The 21,473-nt window shown below is 37.3% G+C and overlaps 1 protein-coding gene across 5 annotated transcripts in view; it reads left to right on the forward strand.

Moving 5' to 3' along the window:
• The first annotated feature begins 6,535 nt into the window (after positions 1–6,535).
• Positions 6,536–21,473, forward strand: part of LOC132141544 (teneurin-1-like) — a 139,967-nt gene continuing 125,029 nt past the window's right edge. For 3 of the 5 annotated variants that reach the window (XM_059551132.1, XM_059551135.1, XM_059551134.1), the window contains exon 1: positions 6,536–6,898. The gene's annotated coding sequence lies outside the window, so the exon portion shown is untranslated. Of the gene's footprint in view, positions 6,899–7,360; positions 7,463–21,473 lie in introns of those variants that run through there. The other 2 variants (XM_059551136.1, XM_059551133.1) reach the window with 2 other exon arrangements.

The raw sequence follows: 21,473 nt of genomic DNA on the forward strand, positions 1-21,473 counted from the left end.
ACAAACACACAGCTATGTTTACGTTGCCCTTTAAGTCTATGAACTTTGTCCATGTAACATCTCAACAGGAGAGTCATACCAGCGTTGCAAGTATATTAGGGCACACATGTGAGTGGAGAGGGACCATGTGACCCCTGATAAGCTCTGCTGCTCTACTGCACTTACAGAGTTCAGACTCAGGGCCAAGATCTGACCGCGGATCAACTCCTCTGCACTAATGCACTTACAGAGTTCAGATTCAGGTGGCAATATCTAAACCCAGATATCAGCTCTGCTTCAATTACATATATAAACACACACATGCCTTGTACATTGTTTTTTGGGTTGGAAAAATGAGAGCAGAAAAATAAGCATTCAGCTCTATTTATTTATGAAAGTTTAGGGGTAGGAAATTTATAAACAGCTTAAATATATTTGATTTCCATGGTTCCCTGGATAACTTTGAATAACTCTGCACACACAACAATTATTGCAAGGATTTTTTTCACAGAATAGTTTTTTAATAATAATAATAATAATAATAATAATTACACCCGTCACCTATGCAATGTATCCATCTTTTTACTTCCGGTTTGGGGAAGTTCCACTTAAAAAGACCGAAACAAATCACTTCAAATCATAAAGTTGCACAACAAATATTCCTTATCTGTCCGTTTGACTGAATGAGCTGTAAATTTTCCTTCATGTTCTATTTTCAGATGTCAGAAAAATAATGTAATGTTTGGTACTTTACTGTGATATGGTATAACAAGAATATCTAAAAGCTCAAAAGCTCTTTTTAATCCACAGTTTTTTCTCTTTTACTTTGTATTCTGCTGTAACAACGTGAAAAAGATAACATATACTGTGCATTTGTGGTCTGCTGTCCCAATTTAATTTATGATAAACCATGAATACTTCACTGGAATGCACTAAGAATCTCTCGTTTTTTTCTCTCCTCAAATCCTCACCTCTCTTTCCATGATTGTTTTCACTCCGGTGCTTTAAAATCTAATTGTCTGCCGTTTTCACTTCTAATCCCTATTAGCAGCGTTTTCTGAAATGTTTCTACAGCAGGTGAATTCTTGCAATGTGTCAAAATGGCAGAAATCACTTTAAATATCATTCTGAAATATTATCACACTTTGTTAATGTTAATGAACATTTTTGATGAAGTCATCGTATGTTAATCTAGAAATATTTTACTGCAGTGGTATTTAATGCTGAAAGTACTTTACTGAAAACTGAAAGTAATTTGTTAATGCTTTTACACATTTATATTTCCTTTTAATCAGTAGTTGAATTGAAGGGTAAGTATACCTTATTGTGCCCAGTTTTTAAAAATGCTTATTGCATTCAGAGAATTAATATTTTGCTGAGTATAATGGGGTGTAGGAAAAAGGTGGATACAATCTGGCAGTGTTTCCTGCACCACAATTCAGTGACAGTGACCTGCTACTTTTAAATAAATAAATAAAAATAATAATAAAAAATAAAAAACAAAATCTGTGAACGTAATGTGGTCCAAACTAAATTAGATGAGATTGTGTACTGTATTTTTCTTTTGATTATGTCTTCACAGTCTGCCTTTAAAAAATAAAATAAAATACAGTATAGCAAAACCAGTCTGATTCTAGTCAGATTCACAAAGTGTAGTTAGACACTCATTGGCAGATTGTTGTATTTTAGCTTACAGAGTTTTTTTTGTTTGTTTATTTTAATTTAACCTTAAAATGAAAATGAAAATAAACTATTCACTCTTTTAGAGTTTGCTTAGGTGTCACACTGATTTTTTTTTTATTTGAAACTGACCATCACTATGGCATTCTTACTCAGAGAGCAGAGCACTTGAAGTGTAAACTTTAAAGGTTGCAGGACAACCTTCTCCTATGTGCCTATTTGGTACACCCTAAGCAAGATCCCAAAGAAACACCTTACTGCCAATTTATTTTGAATCTGAATGTTATGTTGACGATGTAACATAAAAACACTTGTTCATAGCATCAAATGGATGTAGAGCATTGCACTGTGAATATAGGACTTAAAGTGCAGTTTTAATTTGGCTGCTGTCGCTATCTGTGTAGAAGTTGCAATATCACATAGGCAGTAACAATATTGTGACATTTATCCAAGTGAAGCGGATTACTGAAAATGAAAAAAATGGGTGGCAGGGACTTGGTTCAGTTCATTGCTTGTTGACTGGATGGAGGCTGATCTGAATTGGTAAGAAATGGGCAGGGTTTATATGGACAAAATGATTGGAGAAGTCCAGCATACATCACCAGAGAGAGGTCTATGGTTTCACGTGGACATTTTGATTTTGAAAAAGGTGGGAAAAAAAATTATTAGTCATTCACAGTGGGTTAATCATTGACCATAACATTAATAATTTGCTTTTAAAAATAGATGGGTTGATTTTTTTTGTATACTTTGTATATGGTAGTAAAAGTAGTATGTCACTCATATGTCACTGAACATATCTGTAGACATTGCATCAAGAATGGCTTTGAATCATTGTGGCTGGTTACTGCTGCAGAGATACTAACAAAGATGAGACTCTGGTCCAGAATAAAAAAGTGGACACTCAAGCCTCACACAGATAAACACTCCAAAGAAACCGACTGGCAGATCAGAGAGGAACAGGTGCATGCTGGGAAATCTACTGTATACAATCAGTTAAGAGACCAACTACATGTTGTCAGAGTACAAGCCAACACACACACACACACACACACACACACATGCAGCCTTCTAATCTTCAGGCTGAAGTCTAATCATCTGTTATTTTCCTGTCATAAATAATGGATCTAAGTGTTCAGAGTGCCACAGATTCACTCTTTTAGATGCTAATGTTAACTTATTCCCCCTAGACCATTTAGCCAGCATACACACACATACATACTGTACACATCACAGAAAAACACAATAAACACTGAAAAAAAAAAAACATTGTCCAACATCTTGCACATGCACATTTTCACTTCAGAGGGCATTTTAAGGGGCACATGTGTGTGTTACTGCTAAATGCATTTAACCCATTTTAAAGCACTCTACCCTATCTGTGAAATGTCCTCGTCTGCATAAAATTACCTTACACATTCTTCAAACATGGTCAAAAGCATCCAGTCACAAATAAGAGGTAGGTAAAAGCATGACGAGGTGCTAACAACTTGAAAATCACCGAAAATGCCTCTTGATGGATTCTTGAAGTGCTTTTTATTTATTTATTTATTTTGGCTTGCAACAGCATTTACCTAGCACCTGTCAACAAGTAACCATATGAAGTAATGGTATATTTTTTGCTAACATAATATTTAGTATAGGCATGCAAAAATAATAGACAAGCGTTATCAGATTAAAAGAACAATCAGCCAATCTCTCTGCTTCCTCTAATGTGACTTTAATGTATATTTCGTTGCTACCCTCTTCATATTCATGGCACACTTTAGGAGCTCAGTGGAAACAAAGAAAAGCGGAAGAGACACTGCCTCCCTCTGAATGTCTCCGCTGATGCCACTGTTGCATAGTGATACTTTAGTCAGTTATAAATTATTAATTTGTCTATTTAAGAATTATTTCTTTATCATCTAACTTCATGGAATAGTTTGTCCAAAAAATGAAAATTTGCTGAAAATGTACTTACCCTCAGGCCATCCAAGATGTAGATGAGTTTACTTGTTCACCAATGGATCCTCTGCAGCGAATGGGTGCCGTCAGAATGAGATTCCAAACAGCTGAAAAAAATAAAACATAAATCCACAAGTAATCTACACGTCTCTGCTATGTTTGTAATAGCATTTTTAACTTCAAACCAGTTATAATATTGCTTTCTCCAGTGAAAAGGTAATCTTGTCTGAATCAGGAGAGAAATAAGAACAGATCAAGTGGTGTTTACAAGAGAACCACGTTCAAACAAAACGGTTCTAAACAAATATGTCTGGTGATTGTGATGGGTGAGGACAACAGGGGATGGTTTTCACTGGAGGAAACATTATTATGGAATATGGACTGCCAGAAAGAATGGTTTAAAGTTAAAATGCTTAAATAATGGATTTGTTACTTATACAATCATAGTTTTCTACTTCACAAGATATTAACTGATGGACTGGAGTTATATGGATTTCTTGTGAAATATTGTGATGTTTGAACTCTCATTCTGATGAGCAAACGAAATTTTAATTTTTAGGTGAACTGTTCCTTTAAAGTGATGATAATTATAGCAAAGATTTAACCCTTTAAGAGAAAGGGATATTTATCCATATTTTTTTACTGTACATTGTAATGTTGTGATGCATTTTGTTTTATACAAAGTATTTATTTTAGGTTTCCGTCTTTCTTTCTTTTGAAGTACTAGTGCATCATTTTGCGAATAGATAAATGTAGCCATTTTTCTTTTCATGTGATCATCTGAAACAGAGGTGTGAATTTTTGCGATGATCTAGCAGGTACCTAAAGCACTTGTGTGTGCTGTAGGCAGGGCCATTTCTAGGAAATGCTGGAGGATGCCAATGAACAACCCAACACCCCTTTTTACATCTTATAATAACACTGCATTTTAATAGATTTAAGCAGCTGAATATTAGAATAAAAATACTCCTTTTATAATGTTACCAAAAAGACTGATTGGAAATACAAATGTGTAGACAATCTAGAAATTTTTGATTTTTTTAAACGAATGACATGTCAGCAAAATAACATCAATGGGGATTTGGCATAGGATGCAGTAATGGTCAGAAACACATTACTTTGTGTAACAATGCATGTCATAAAGTCTTGTTCACACTGCCAGCAATGCATTGTCACCACTCATTATACTGGTTTGTTGCTACATTCCTACTTCTAGTGCCGTAATAATAGTTATAAAACAGCATCTTAGGTGTCGATAAGGTTGAAAGAATCAGAAACAGCTTCTTCCCTCAGGCAATCCATCTCATGAACACTTGACAATAACTGTGGAACACACAACACTATTTCACGAGTTCGCACTTACATATAATGAACAGTAACGGTTATGCGTATTTGGCGTGCTGTCCGAGGAGAGGCATCCGAGCTCTGCTTTTAGCCCGGACCCAGAGCGGTCTGCCAAGTATTCCTCCCCGTGCTTGGGTGGAGGGATGCTGAAAGACTAGAGATAATGAAGGTAAGTCTGCTTTGATTATTTATAAGGGTTCTCTCTTGAGCTGATTGGATAGATGTTGTAATTACTGATGATGGACTAGCCATGTTAATTATCTGCGTGTGCTCCTTGCAAAATTTGTTAATAAAACATCACTTATACACTCATTCACTTATTTATCTTGCACACACTTAGTCTACACTTCAAATTTGCACATAATATACCTACATACAAAACTGTCTATCTGAATATACCTTCACATACAATTTTAAATTTGTATACTGTTATTCCTTATTTACTTGTTATATTTTATTTTTTTATCTGTGTTTTTGTTCTTTCGCTGTCATTCAGTTGCACTGCGGAAGCTTCTGTCATGAAAACAAATTCCTTGTATGTGTAAACATACCTGGCAATAAAGCTCATTCTGATTCTGTTTGACATCAAATCAGTTTTTATACTGCTCTTATTGAACATGAATGAGCTCGGGTCACTTTGTGGCTGTCATTGGTGGTGTGAATGAGGCTTGAGGGATAGCCTATTATTGTTGACTTCAAAGAGTTTGTTTAATTATGCATTTAGAACCTTAAAAAAGATGCAACACACTGGAAAATGCGTTTATGTATACAGTATGATTTACTCTGACCTATTGCTCCCGTTGAGTCATAGATATACGTATTGATTTCCAAACACAACAGATTTGTTTCCATTAAGTCTTAGAGCATATTGATCTCCCAGTGCAATCACACACACACACATACACATTAATATCATCAAATTCCAATTATTCATGTACAGGTACTATATGAAATTGAATACACACAGACACACACACACATATTGTTTGTTTCATGGTGGAGACATTGCATCGACATTGTTTTTATACAAAGCTAATTATATTTTCTATCCCCAAACCTGACCTCAAACCTTCCTGCAGTTTTGCATTTTTATTAACATAATTATTTAGTATGTTTATAATCATTTTCTTGTGCAGTGGCTGGTACCCACATTGGAGGCACATTGGAGGCGATTTAGGGTTTTACTGGGTGTTTGCCTGTGGGGATGATATAGCTATGTGGTCCCTGACGCTGTGAGAAAAGCAAGGGCCCTGACACAAACTGCTCAAGCACACCGAAATGCATGAAGCAAATCTCTCTCTCTAAATAACTGCAATATGTTTTTAAAATAACTAGAGGTACTTTTCCAATAACATGTGTATTACTGTAGTAGATGTTTATCTAACTAGACCGCAAAACATATTCCTAAACGATTATTAACAGTGTTTATCCAGAGCAGCAGCGGTGTTATTAGGAAATCAGTCACACTCTGTGGATGTTTCCGCGGCGCGCGTTCTGGTCGGACTGAGATTGTGCTCGCAGCGTCGGCCGCTCGCGCCGGTAGACACGCGCCACCCGTTCCCCGTCCCTGCTGCCACACCCCCTTTCTCACGAGCGCTGAATGGTACGTCCCGGTGATGCTGAACGTGTCAGACAGTGAAAAATCCGTGAATACTTGAATTTGAATCCTAACCGTTCAGAATACGACGCTCTCTCCGCGTGCGTGTGCGTTTGTGTATATGAGCTGCCGCATCCCGTTTCAATCAGCATCCGCTCTCGCGCGTTTCCCGGTAACCGAGCACCGCGCTCCCGCCGCCTTACCGGAGCCACCGTGTCTCCGACCGAGGCGCTCTGCTTTCTGAAGGATAAACGCCAGGATTCGGTGCCGGAGCCTTTCCCCACATATCTAGCAGAGATTAAAAGAACTATCCGGGGATTTTACACTGAATCATGCTCAGCGTTGACGAAGGTAAGCAGCAGAAACGGTTCTCAATAACTGCGTGTGTTGGTGGGTGTCATACGCTGAATACAGACGTGAATTCAGTTTCTCAAACGAATGACTGCGGTCCGTTGCGTAAGAAACGCATCTCTTTTTCTTTAAGGAGACCTTTAAGAAACGGAAAATCCGTTATTAGGCGGCTGAGAAGAAGCTCGGTCGTTTTTCCTGCGCAGCACATCTGTGTAACTGATCCGAGGCTCTCCCAGCCCAGACATCCTCAACCAGGCAGCCGTTAAACGGCTTTGGTTTCCATCCATCCGCCGAAACACTTTCTCGTTTTTAGAGTCGAGCTTTCCCGCCGTCACCGCGCGCAGATCATTCTTGACAGTATCGACTGGGCACGAGACACCAATTACGCGCTGCTTGTGAGCTTGACTGACTGAATGCGACCTTTACGGTCTTTTACTCTTTAATTGTGATAGATATTTCAAGAGTTATGTCCGAGAATACAGCGGACGGGTCTGAATGAGTAGATTTCACCGAGAACTGTTTCGCACACGACCGGGTTACCTGCACGTCTCGGCAATTGTACTGGTAAATATTTAGATTTGACGGGATTTTCTCAGATTTAGTCTCGAATACAGACCACCCCACCAGCTGCTCGAATCTGGTGTTATTCATGTGTTGTTCTCCTCTTCTCCGTCAGTGTGTGTGAGTGTTCTGCGACATATCTGTACATTATTCACTCAGGTGCCCTGGAGAGAAACCGCTGGTAACACTGGGAGAGTTGGTCGAGAGTTTAAGTGACCATGCTTTTGATTTTTTTTTTTATGATTATACCAGAGGATAAGTGTTTGTACTGTAGTACTTATAACTGAACACTAAATAAATAATTTTGTGTTCTTGACGTTATAAGCAAAAATACCAGGGCACTCCCCTTATTTGCATAAATATATTCTTAAAACGTATATAATTATAATGATTAACAGATCATTTTAATGTGAATTAAATAATGCTTATTAAAAAGGTTATTTGTTAATATAGCTTTTGCTCGTAATTTTAAAGCTTTATCCTTCTGCAAATGAAAATCTAATTTAACATTTGCAGGGCCCCCATTTAAATATTTTTCAGAAATATGACCGACACACACTAAGAAACCACACACAAAATATAAATTTGCAAATATAAACAATGTAGTAGTTTATTTAAACATTATGTCTTTCCTTATAAAGAAAATGTATGCATTAAAACTCACCGCATTAAGGACAAATATTTTAACGCATATTTAGAGGCAGGCTTCAGTACATAGAAGACATAGTGCAAGTAATCTCCAAAAACATGATAAATTGGTTAAATTTTGCTACTTAATGTATAGGCTATTGCTCTCTATTTGCTTGCTGAGGAAAACTGATCTTTATATTTTTAAGATTTTCTAACAATTTGCTTGCTGCATACAAGCAGAATTGAGGGTTCTTGAACAGATTAAGTATACACTAAATGTAATGCTAATGTTCTTTTGCTGGTCATACCAACAGTTTAAAGTGAGAGGAACAGGGCACACTACATGGTTGAACAGGTATACAGAGAGAGTAGCATTTGAGGTCCATTGCCAGTATCCATACCAGCGAGTTACAGCCCACTTCGAACTCTGACTTATACTAAACAGCATGTCTAAAAACAGTATGTGCGATGGAGGTATAATATATAATGTTTAGCTTGGTGCCGGTGCATTAGTGGATAAGAGTTTTTTATTTATTACAACATAAATCCAAGTTTGGGTTACAGAAATCACAGTCCTGCTCTAACACTAATGTGCCGTCAAGGAAGACAGCCCAGGTTGCTCCAGGCGCATTATCTCAGCAAGTGGCTAACAGTAAGTTGTGAAAAGCAGGTGCTAAATGGCAACTATGAACATGCAGTATTTATGTGCTAGAAAATTGTGAGCATGTTGGTGCCAATAGCCTCGTGGTTAGTGTGTTGACATATAGTGCAACTGTGCTCACAGTGACTCGAGTTTGATTCCTGTCTCAAGGTCCTTTGCTGATCCCGCTTCCCTCTCAGTTATTTCCTGTCATCTCTCTACTGTCCTATATGAATAAAAAGGCGTAAAAATAACTTAAAAAAATGAAAATGGTTAGAGTGTGTGTTTGATATGTCAGTCTGCCGTAGGTGAATTAGCCTGAAATTGTTGTGACCTATTCTAAAGTCTCGTTATTATGGTAAAATATCTCTGAAATGCAAAACCTGACACCGCCTACTTTATTAGAAAATGCCACTGAATTGAATATAAAATGCCTTATTATTTGGCTGCTTTTTCTATCCTGACCTTTTAATTAATATGTATGCCTGTCCATATTTTAGGAATTTCTATTACCCGGGATAACAGATATTAAGGGTCTGACTTTGGCTCGAAGGCCTTGCATTCTGGTAGCTAATTTCTTCATTTTGTAGGGATTGTTGGGATTGGGATCATAGGTCCAGAGCATTTTAGAGTTATTGACATATCTGTTGATGACTCATTTAGGCATTAATGCAATGGCATATTTGGCATTAGATGTTTGTGCTACTCATATTCTCATCTACAGTATGTCTAAAAATATACGCTAGAGCACACCTTTCTTTTACCCTTCCCTCTGTCCCTATCTTTGTCTCTCTCTCTCCTTATGATGTCGAGGTTTAGCAGGGATGGTAGCTACCCACGCTGGCATTAACCCCCTGCTATGCCTCACCCTCTTCTAACAATAGAGGTAAAGACCCGGAGGGGTTCCTGCCTGCTCTCCCATTCTCAGCAAATGGTACAGTACTGCGTTCAGCTTTCATTAACGCCACGCTCACTGGGAGAGAGCGAATTCTGAGAGTTCTTAGCTTTCTGACAGGCTCCACCGGCTTGGGAGGCTAATACATCATAGGCTTGCAGCTAGTGCAGCCCTGGGGTACTATTGTTCGACGTTTAACATTTATTAACCAACATTTTTTTTGAAAAAAAAAAAAAACTACTTGTAGATACAGTAATCAATTGATTTTCAGTTGAAAATAACCATTATCTAAACAATGCTGAATACATATTTACCAAATGCCTGAAGTCAGTTAGTGAGGTGTTGGTAGTAGTGTTTGACCAATATATCGCCAGGGCCAATGATGTCCGATTTATCAGCCGATGTGCAGACACACAAGAGCACCCATCCTTTGTCTTCATTAGTTTACGGTCTTGTTCAACAGTTCTGTCTAATAATAGAATGGCAAATGCTGTTATACTTTTGAATATAAGTAATGCACATTTATATCATTTGAACCCATTTAAATTTGAATTCATGCAGAATTCAGCTGAAAAGTGCATGTGAAAGGTCCAGTTGGATGTGGACAGGAGAGTTCAGCTGTCACCCGACACACATGATTGAGCAACTTCAAATTAGGGCTGTGTAATACGGACAAAAAATACTGTAAAAATTTTTTTGGTTCAGTATTTTGATTTCAATTTTAATCACAATTTTGAAAATATTTTCCTACACACTTTACATTCGTAAATGCATTTCTGTGTTTATGAAATGGAAACATTTTTCAAAAGAAAACCAATTTGAACTTTATCTCAAATCTGTTGACTAACAGCTGAAGCAGTTGTCGCTTTATTGATAATATGTGTGGGCACCATATCTTTAAATAAATTATATGTGATAAATTAATGGTTTGTATCTTTTCCATCGAAAACAGCTATAAAGAAAACTCTTATCAAAACTTAAGGCTATGCTCACACTTAGTGTCTTTTTTTAAACTGCCAGCATCTTTTTTACATTATAATTCTATGGAGTAAACCATGTTTTCAAAAAAGTCCTTAGCACTTTTTAAAAGTCCACCACCGCCATCTTTTTCTCCAGCTCAGAGCGTCTTTTCAAGTTGAAAAAAGTAAAAAAAAAAAAAAAAAACCTTGACGTTAAACACTTTTTTTCAACAGCTGACCAATGACAAGCGAGTAGTGAGTTGTTTCCATAACAACAAAAACAACAAGATTGTACTAGTTTAAGAACACAAGGAGTTGTATGATATGAGCACAAAACTCTATCTAGTCTAAAATATGCCGCAAACCGTGCATGCCGCTCCTGTATTAAATTATTGTAAACACCATACTGCTTCCTTCCCTGCATAATGTCGCACACCCCAAAACGTCGTTGTGAACCGATATTCTCCTCCCCGATAACTTTCAAAAGCCTATGCAAGGGCCAACTTTCTAAACATTTCTGTACGACATACTAATTTACTGTTGCAACTGTTTTTATAGCAACAAAAGACGCCCTTTGCTGCTATTTGTACCCGAAACGCTGCAAGCATTTTTTTTATTTGAAAAAGCCCTCGTCAACTTTTTCTTGACAAAAAAGATGCCAAGTGTGAACACTTAATAGATATTATAAGACCAAATTCGAAGAAGAATGCAAATCATTAACATTTTCTTTAAAACTGCTTAATGTAAAAATATAGTTTTTCCATTTTGATTATGGTGCTTTGATTTTAGCAGTGGATAGTGTTTATGACAAAAGAAATATGTGAGAAAATCCCTGGTTGTTGTTTTAGGAAAATAAGCCATGTTAAGCATTTAAGAATTTCCTCGATTTGATGTGTTACGCTGTTCTTGTAAACTACCTTTTCTTTACCCAAAATATAATCACTAGTGGAAAGGTTAGGTAAACTACCTTCATTTAGCATTTAATCTCTCTGTTCTTCATAAGCTGTGTTCATTTAGCATTTAGTTATTAGTTTGTTTGCATAGCTGCAACTATGTAATTATGTCAGTTAATACCACAATACTGCTCTCTGACCATCACAAACTCACGTAAAGCTTTGTCAAGTGATTTAGTGTCACAAGGGGGGATATATTGGACCTCATTACAGATTAGCCACCGTTGTCAACTGGCCTCAGCTTTGACATTAGCATGTTAGCACTACTCCCTCATGTCTGGATTAATACTGTACTGGAAAACAGGGGATTAAGCAGCACTTTCCCAACCCAGATCTGCCAGTCACACAGCCGGTAATTATACCAGCAGAGTGTCTTTTGCTTAATACTTCAGTGCAGTTTAAAGCGCTGATGAGCAATAACCAGGGGACCAATCACCAGTGTGTTTTGCTGCATATATCTAAATACTTCAAGATTATTCGGGCCTTATTAAGGTTAGAAAAGGCAATGTATTCAGCAAATTCTTGCTGAATACATTGGAAATTTTGGTTATAATAAAAGTGTGAAACCTAATATTACACTAAAAGCTATTTTGAAGAGGAATTTGTAATTGTACGTTGAAAGGATAAATTATAATTTTATATGAATTGAAAAACTCAGCAATGACATTATTGTTGGTTCAGATCTTATGTATTTTCATTAGCTTCATTAGTATGTTCAAACTGTTTGAATTATTTATTAAAAATAATGAGGTTTACAGAGCAGTGTTCACAAGAAAACACTATTTACAGTTAGTAGAAAATGCAGAAGCACAGTACAGTAGCCCTTTCCTTTAATATAGATGCATGCTGGGACTCCGAGCTCTGGTCTTGGTTAATTATATTTCTGCCCCCGCCCCCCCCCCCCCCCCCCATTCTTCTTTTCTTATCCTCTTATCAGACACCAGTTTGAATCTCACTCCTTCTTTACTTCCCCTATCCTCCTCTTATACACTCTTTACTTTGTAAGCCCCCTGCCTTTTATGCCATTCATATAGATTGTAGTCTTTCTTAGAAAGGTGGTAATTTTCACAGTCTTGACCACCCCCCTTCCCCCTCCCCAAACACACTCCATCTCAGTAACGGTGAGCTAAAATTCCTTCCACATCCCACCATCTCAACCTTATTCTTTCTGTTTCTTCACATGCCTCTTATGTCCATCTGTTTTCTTGATCCTTTCTGTCTGTTCTTCATTTTAGTTCTCAGCCTTATAGCTTGGGACTGATATTATCCCTGAGACTCTAGAGAAAACTGCAATGTCAGAATAGATGCAGAATGTTTTATCATACAGTTTTGTGGCTTGGCTTTGGTGGTGACTGTTAATCACAGGATTATTTCCAATAGCTGGGTAGTGCCCTGTGAACTGGACTACACAGGCTGTTAATCTTAACGTTGTAAGTGAGATATCACTTGACATTGTAGCTGGTGAATATGTTCAGTTCAAAGGACACAACTAACAGCCGATCAAAGATGTGTACCTCAATATGTGACTTCATACCTTTGTACCACACAATGTTTAATTCAGCTTAATTGATCTCTTTTACTATGCAGTTGTGCATGTGTATAAAGCACAAGACATGTGACTGCTACTGTGCCATTATGATACCATTATGATTATGTTTCTACACATAAACATTGAGAAAACATAATGTACTCTAACCATTACCATCTGTCTATAGTAGGGATGCATGACATGCGAGTAACATATTGGATTCAGCCAATATTAAAGATGTTTGTTTATTTGTCTGTATTGGTTGATCCTAAATAATTGTTTGCTCATCATTTTTACATTTAGATTGCATTTAAGATTAATGTTTAAAAGCCTTTGTGATGTAGTAACATTTCTTAATGTAGTCTTTAGTAAATATCTAAGTGAATATTTGTATAATCATGTAAAAATTAAATAAATTCACCTGCAACATTTAGAAAATTCATTTACATATTTTTTTTAGATTCATTAGCCACAACATGAAATTATAATTAGCATTTTAATATTGTGTTTCCCTAACATCAGTGGTTTAGACTGTGACATTTTAAACTACATAATATATATATAAATAACACTCATTAATGTATTATATGTTTTTATATTTGAAAATCTGGAATAAGTGATCTTATTACACTACCCTTGTATAGGGTAGTAGTATAGTAGTAAACATTGTATAGTCCTAAAGACTTTTGAGTAGACTGATGTCATTCTGAATGCACAATTCTCAGAATTCCAGAACACAGAATCTCAATTTAGTTTTTTTTATTATTTGTTGATGTTTTTTAAGAGAACATTACATACCTTGTTCAATTAGACTAATTCATTATACGAACTGTCTTCTTCTAAAAATAAGCCCTAGAAGTGTGTGATAAATGAGGTTTCTGAGGCACCCTCATTAAGTCTCCGATATGTGTGAGTTGAGAAGCATGGACCCTCATCATTCTCATTGTCTTCCTCCAATATGTGAATAATGTGAGTAAGATTGAGCATGTAGAACATGTCTCAGCGATGACCAGATTGACCGAGCGGCCGCGCTCAGTGGAATGATTATATTCATGTTTTTAGGTTTTTCACTCCTAGATATTTGATATGCATGAAAAACCACAACACATTTTATTTTACGTGATGGAAAGCAAATATTCTCTGTCTACGCTGCTTTATCCTCCAGCACAAACATATTATGTCTGAATGATATTTAACATATGTCACAGCAGACTGTAAAAATGCCTTTTCTATTGGTTTAACCTTCTGTGCGTTTTACCCTTACTATGTGAATGTATTGCATTTTGTATTGTGCGCCCTGTTTTTGATAGTTGGCAAATTGGAAACAGTAATGTATCTCTCTATCTATTTCTGTTAATTTGCACATTTCTAAAGGATTAAAAAGGCATAATATGTTGGCAAAAAAGTGTCATCTCACTCCATAGGTCAGGCCACACATTTCCATCCATTTTATAAAGGTTACGCTGCCTTTCAGCACAATGGGTAAAAAAGACGCATTGTCCAGCTCAAGCACCCATAACAGTGGCCAGCAGACATGGCCGTACAGCTTGATTTAATTACACATTTTACATTGCAGGTTTTGAGTAATTAACATACTGATGAGACATTTTGGAATATATTCTTATTCTAATCAGTAGACTCATTTGCAAAGTAAGAAACATCATACAGCAGGGTGCCGTGGCTGGTTACTTGTCATTTAGCAGACACTTTTATCCAAAGCTGCATACAGAACGCTAATTTCAGGAGCGACCTGGGGTCAGGTGTCTTGCTCAAGGGCACCACACTGACGATGGGTCACAGTAACCTTCGAGAGTGAAGCTGTCCCCTGCTGAGGTGTGAACCTGCAGCCCATCTACAGTAAGCAGGTTGTCCAGCTCAGTGGAGAGGTGACAGGAAATCATAGGAATAAGTGGGTGGATTGTGTTTGGAACTGACAAAAGATGGATTGAACCCTTCAGGTAGTACTGTATCTCTGACAATCACTTCAAATTGTTGATGACACACCAGGAGTTTTCAGCAGGGGGTCTGTGACCCCTAGGGGTCCTTGATGGCACTGCTAGGCTCTGCCAATTATTGTTTTATCTTATATATAAAAAGGGATTAAGAAATAGTTCAGTTTAAAATGAAAAATCTGTCACTTATTCATTCTCACTTTGTTCCAAAACCTATATTACTAGCATCCTTTCTTGTCTGTAAAATGGAAGTCAGTATGATCCAGTGTTGTTTTGCACCCCTTTATTGCATACAGAGAAAAAAAAAAAACAAAAAAAACATGAAAATATTTTTTTTTGCTCCAAAGAAAGAAATGCCTACAGATTTGGAAGAACATGCAGGTGAATAAATGACAAGCTTAACAAAGCTAATTTTAAGAAGTTGCAGACACTTAAAAAAAAAAAGTATAATTAAAATTTACAAGTATATGACTCATCGTAATTATTAATGGCCTTCCAATGTATGCACCATCACAGAGTATGTAAATGCATTAATAGAGCACCATATGTACTTTTGAAATCTGGTTTAGTGTGCATAACTAAGGTGATATTGAAGTAATTTATCACTGTGATTGTAAATATTAAATCCTTGATGATTCTCTTAGCTGATACTCACACTTGTCATTCTCTAATGGCGAGCATTTGCTGTAACAACCATTTCTTAAAGAAAGCTCTCTGGCTGCATTGATGAAGCCCATTGAGTGATTAATCAAGCACATGGGCAGATTTTTGTCACAACACAGTCCTCTAATCTGAAGTTCTTGAGCCAAGCTGTAATTTAAGTATGATTGGGTTTTAGTGCGTTGAGATGATTAGGCGTTTGGGAAAGAGTTTGCTATCAGTGAGACAGCCTTTAAAATGGGCCCTGTCAGGCTCTCATCTGTGCCACTGCAGGTGCTTTGTTAACCTATAATAAGGGCACTTGAACGGCTCACCTCAAGGCCGGACTCCAACTGGCCACCTGTTGTGGAATGATTAGGGGTAATTGTAAGTGTGTGTGTGTGTGTGTTTAAAGAAGCCTTAAGCCTGTAAAGCCCTCACCTAATCACCTGTAACTGCTAAGCCAAAGATCTGTGACTGATTTGTGTGTGAGATCCAAAGCCCTGTAGACCTGATCTGATTCCACTGACATTCTGTTTCCCTTCAATGCTTCTGACATGGATTCTGTTAAGAAAGCTTAGCCTTCTGGACCATAAGAAATATTTTATTACAGTTCTTCTCATTTAATTTGCTTCATTTCCTCTAGCTAAAGTCAGTTTTCCCAATACACTCACAAAAATGTTTGGCAGTTCCGATATTCCTTCTCACAAATTAGCGAATTTGCTCAATGCAAAGCCTGTATTATAAAGACACTTTTGTGTTTGGGTCCCTTTGAATTGATGTGACCTCACAACAATGACACCCTCAGTTTCTATGGCAATGACATCAGTAGCAATGTCACTGTGATCAAGCTGAGAAAATGCAAACAGCTGAATAATTTAAAAAGTCATTTCACCGCACCTAATCAGAGGGGTCGCCAATAAAAAAAAAAATGAAAAATGAGGGGTCTTTGTAAGAGAAAATATAAAACCATCTCGCTGAAACATTGTTCACTTGATTTTGTCACTGGCCCCATAAAGCTGCTCATTTAAATTTCATATTCTGTATTATTTAATAAATATATATTTTCACATTCTGCTGCATAATTAATGAAGCAGTGCTCTTTTTGTCTTCATCCAGCATGTTATTTTGGAGAAATGTGGCAGTGTTGAAATATCACGTCATGAAATTCTATTAGTCTATGAATTTTTGTCAGAGCCACCATTTGCATGCTTGACATTAAGTGTTTTTGTTGTTGTAGAGATTATTATGAATGTGTGCCAGGAATGAGGACATTCACTGAATGAAGCACATCGGGGTCACGGTGGAAACGCTGCAGAGAGGAGTTTATTTAGTATTAAGAGACCGATCACACTGAAGAGGTTTTGGAGTAGCCGATGGGTCAGTCTCTATCGTGCTAGAGTGCACTGATAGTGCTCTATGGGAGCTCCTTGTGTGTCTGTACACTCGTCAGGAGTTCTCCAGGAGATGGGGGTTGAGGAGGTGGAACAAGAATTTGGAGTGTCTCTGAGAGAATGTGTATTTGGACGCTTCATCTTAGACTCATCCATTTCTGCTAGATTGGAGGAGAGGAAGAGAGCGACAGTACTTGTCGTCCTGTGTAGCCTTAGCCTGGCGAGCATGAATCGACTCCAGCTGTGCTGCGTCTTCAGTTTTCAGCTGTGTGTTGTGGTGCTGTCCAAGGTGCTAATGGAGTGTCTGTCCTGGAAGAGCTCTCTGATTGGTGCACGGAGAGTTTGATTTAACATGACTTTCTTCTGACTAGAGTGTGAGTAGCTTTGCATAAAAAACTAGGTTTGAACAGTATTAGTTATTAGATGAAATTAGAGATTTAATTTTTAATATAGGTTCAATTAAAAACATCAAATAAAACAATGTTCTGTTCAGCATGGATGCATTAAATTGTGGATGTGAAAGCAAAGACTTTTGCATTGTTACTTTTTTCCATATTAATGATGATAAAATGTTTTACTTGAGCACCAAATCTGCGTGTAACAATGATTTCTAAAGGAACGTGACAGAAGAATTGAAAAATGGCTGCTGAAAATCAGGTTTGCCCTCCAGTCCATTCATTGTAATATTTCATGTGACTTAAGTGTCAGTAGTTCTGCATAACTGATGAAATAACTTCATCAGTAAACTAAATAATAGTTTAACTACAACCCGAATTCCGGAAAAGTTGGGACGTTTTTTAAATTTTAATAAAATGAAAACTAAAAGACTTTCAAATCACATGAGCCAATATTTTATTCACAATAGAACATAGATAACATAGCAAATGTTTAAACTGAGAAAGTTTACAATTTTATGCACAAAATGAGCTCATTTCAATTTTGATTTCTGCTACAGGTCTCAAAATAGTTGGGACGGGGCATGTTTACCATGGTGTAGCATCTCCTTTTCTTTTCAAAACAGTTTGAAGACGTCTGGGCATTGAGGCTATGAGTTGCTGGAGTTTTGCTGTTGGAATTTGCTCCCATTCTTGCCTTTTATAGATTTCCAGCTGCTGAAGAGTTCGTGGTCGTCTTTGACGTATTTTTCGTTTAATGATGCGCCAAATGTTCTCTATAGGTGAAAGATCTGGACTGCAGGCAGGCCAGGTTAGAACCCGGACTCTTCTACGACGAAGCCATGCTGTTGTTATAGCTGCAGTATGTGGTTTTGCATTGTCCTGCTGAAATAAACAAGGCCTTCCCTGAAATAGACGTTGTTTGGAGGGAAGCATATGTTGCTCTAAAACCTTTATATACCTTTCAGCATTCACAGAGCCTTCCAAAACATGCAAGCTGCCCATACCGTAAGCACTTATGCACCCCCATACCATCAGAGATGCTGGCTTGCTGACTTTGAAATAGTCAATTTTAAATGAGCCTTGGCCCACAGGACACGACGGCGCTTCTGGACCATGTTCACATATGGCTTCCTTTTTGCATGATAGAGCTTTAGTTGGCATCTGCTGATGGCACGGCGGATTGTGTTAACCGACAGTGGTTTCTGAAAGTATTCCTGGGCCCATTTAGTAATGTCATTGACACAATCATGCCGATGAGTGATGCAGTGTCGTCTGAGAGCCCGAAGACCACGGGCATCCAATAAAGGTCTCCGGCCTTGTCCCTTACGCACAGAGATTTCTCCAGTTTCTCTGAATCTTTTGATGATGTTATGCACTGTAGATGATGAGATTTGCAAAGCCTTTGCAATTTGACGTTGAGGAACATTGTTTTTAAAGTTTTCCACAATTTTTTTACGCAGTCTTTCACAGATTGGAGAGCCTCTGCCCATCTTTACTTCTGAGAGACTCTGCTTCTCTAAGACAAAGCTTTTATAGCTAATCATGTTACAGACCTGATATCAATTAATTTAATTAATCACTAGATGTTCTCCCAGCTGAATCTTTTCAAAACTGCTTGCTTTTTTAGCCATTTGTTGCCCCCGTGCCAACTTTTTTGAGACCTGTAGCAGGCATTAAATTTTAAATGAGCTAATTAAGTGGATAAAAGTGTAAAATTTCTCAGTTTAAACATTTACTACGTTATCTATGTTCTATTGTGAATAAAATATTGGCTCATGTGATTTGAAAGTCTTTTAGTTTTCATTTTATTAAAATTTAAAAAACGTCCCAACTTTTCCGGAATTCGGGTTGTAAATAATAATATTGTTGATCAAATAAATGCATCCTTGGTGAGCATAAGAGACCTCTTTCAAAACCATAAAATCTTTTGAACGGTAGTTTGATACTGAGTATATGTTAGCTTACACTGAATATTTTTTTGTACATTATCATTTTCCAGATTTGTATTTTTTATTACTTTTGCTGCCCTCTAACACACACATAATCTTTAAAAACACTAATGATTTGACAACACTGTTAAATGTAAAATTGAGCAAATCCCAAAATGAATAACTTTTTTTTATATATTGTATTACAGTGTTGTGTTCAAGTCCACCTTGTCTAGTCCCAGTTGAGTTCATATTGAGTTTGAGTGGGAGATGTTAATTAATTTCTTGTTAACTTAATTTTACGTTGTTACTTATCTTTTATGCTACACATGATTTGACTGTCGCAAATATGTCAGAGTTCCATTTTGAGAACAAGTCCGAGTACCCCAGTTCTACTGTACAATAGATAACATTGTGATGCCTGAATTCACTAGTAGCATTTTAAATAATTGTTTTTAATTAGAATTTTAGTCAAAATGGTATATAATTTTAATATCAACCATTTATTCACCATAACATTCAAAAATTAGTAGCTTATCTGCCAGAATTCAATTAATATTAGTGCGTTCCTAGAAATAATGAGTTTTCAAATGAAAACGTTCATCTTCTTTAACATGAGAGAATGCTACAGGGAAAAAGAGAGATAGAAAGCAAATATAGTCTCACAGTGAGAGAGCTTTTTAGGCTGACATGAGCTTTTTATACAAATGAAACTGTCAACAGCTTTTAGTTTTAAATGTGTTTCATAATATTATTTTACATTGAGTTTTCTTCCAAAGTGTCCACTGGGATAAAAACAGAGATGAAAATTATATTTTTCCAAAATAGCTCTAAACTCACTCCAGTTTATGAAATTATTGACATATTTATTTCGAACCTCATGAGATCAAGGCTGAGAGGACAATGCTGTAAGTTAGATCTGAAATTCAATCTTAATTGAATTGGCTCATTATATGAAATTCAGCAACATTATGCTACATGCAGAAAGAAGTTATTCACAAATGTGAAGGAGTATGAGTTGGCTTCAAAATGTTTAGAAGGTTAAAAATGCTTAAACTTGAACCACTCTCATTCAAAAACCTCTGGCTTCTCAGTAACATATGAACGGCTGAATTTATGAAAGCATTTATGGCCAGACTTCTAGAGCAAAATGTCTAAGCCTGTGATTTGTAGAGGTTGTAGATGGTTTCCAGTCCATCATATGAGTAGAAGTACATGTGGAAAAAAAAAAAGAAAAGAAAAAACCTGCGATTTGCTGCAGGCGGTGGTAAATGCAGCTTGTATTCAAACATTTGAAAATGTCCAAGGTGTCAAACAGGAGCGTTTCCAAAGGTGATTTACGCATTAGAAATATGAGGTCCCTCTAATCCTGCCTCTGTCAGTGACTTTTGTCGCAGGGTCTTTTAGATCAATGCAGAACTGTGAAACTCAACAAAGACAAATTATGGAAAGGGATCTCATTTGCGATACGCCGCAAGGAGGGGAACTTCATTTATGAGCAGAATTAATAAACGCATTTGGAATTTGAATCGGAACATCCCCACGGGCTCTGGATTCTAAACATTCCATTAGTTTGCCGGAATGCTGTTGCTCTCAGATAAACGGACTCAGCTGCAGTCGAGTTTATTTATTCCTGTCCACCAGCTCGTAGAGATACGCCACTCGGAGGAGGTGCTGCGGTTGTGACATTAGTATGCAGGTCTGGCACGATTGGGCTGGGGATTAGCTTAGCGGGTACTGATCCACACCGGTAATGTGGCGAATGAGGGTTCGGTCCCAGGTGAGTGTGATCCATGAAGTGGAGAGTAACTGAGATCACAGTGCTGTTCTATTACCATTGAGCCCTTGAGCAGGACGCCAAACCCATGGAAACTCCAGAGGCACTGTCCCTGCAATTAGTGTACTGTCACTTCAGATACAAAATCTCTAGTTAATGGTCCAGGTAGATGGTCTGACATGAGCAACACAACTGAGAATCCTGCTCTGGGTAAAAGGAGCTGGGTAATATCTTCGATGCATGACTGAACAAAACAATGGTGCAAGTTTGTTCTCTTCACTGTTAAAAGCATGCGAGTTGCACAGGGTGGGGTGCTATAAT

Source organism: Carassius carassius, chromosome 5, assembly GCF_963082965.1.
Source record: "Carassius carassius chromosome 5, fCarCar2.1, whole genome shotgun sequence".
Lineage (NCBI taxonomy): Eukaryota > Metazoa > Chordata > Actinopteri > Cypriniformes > Cyprinidae > Carassius > Carassius carassius.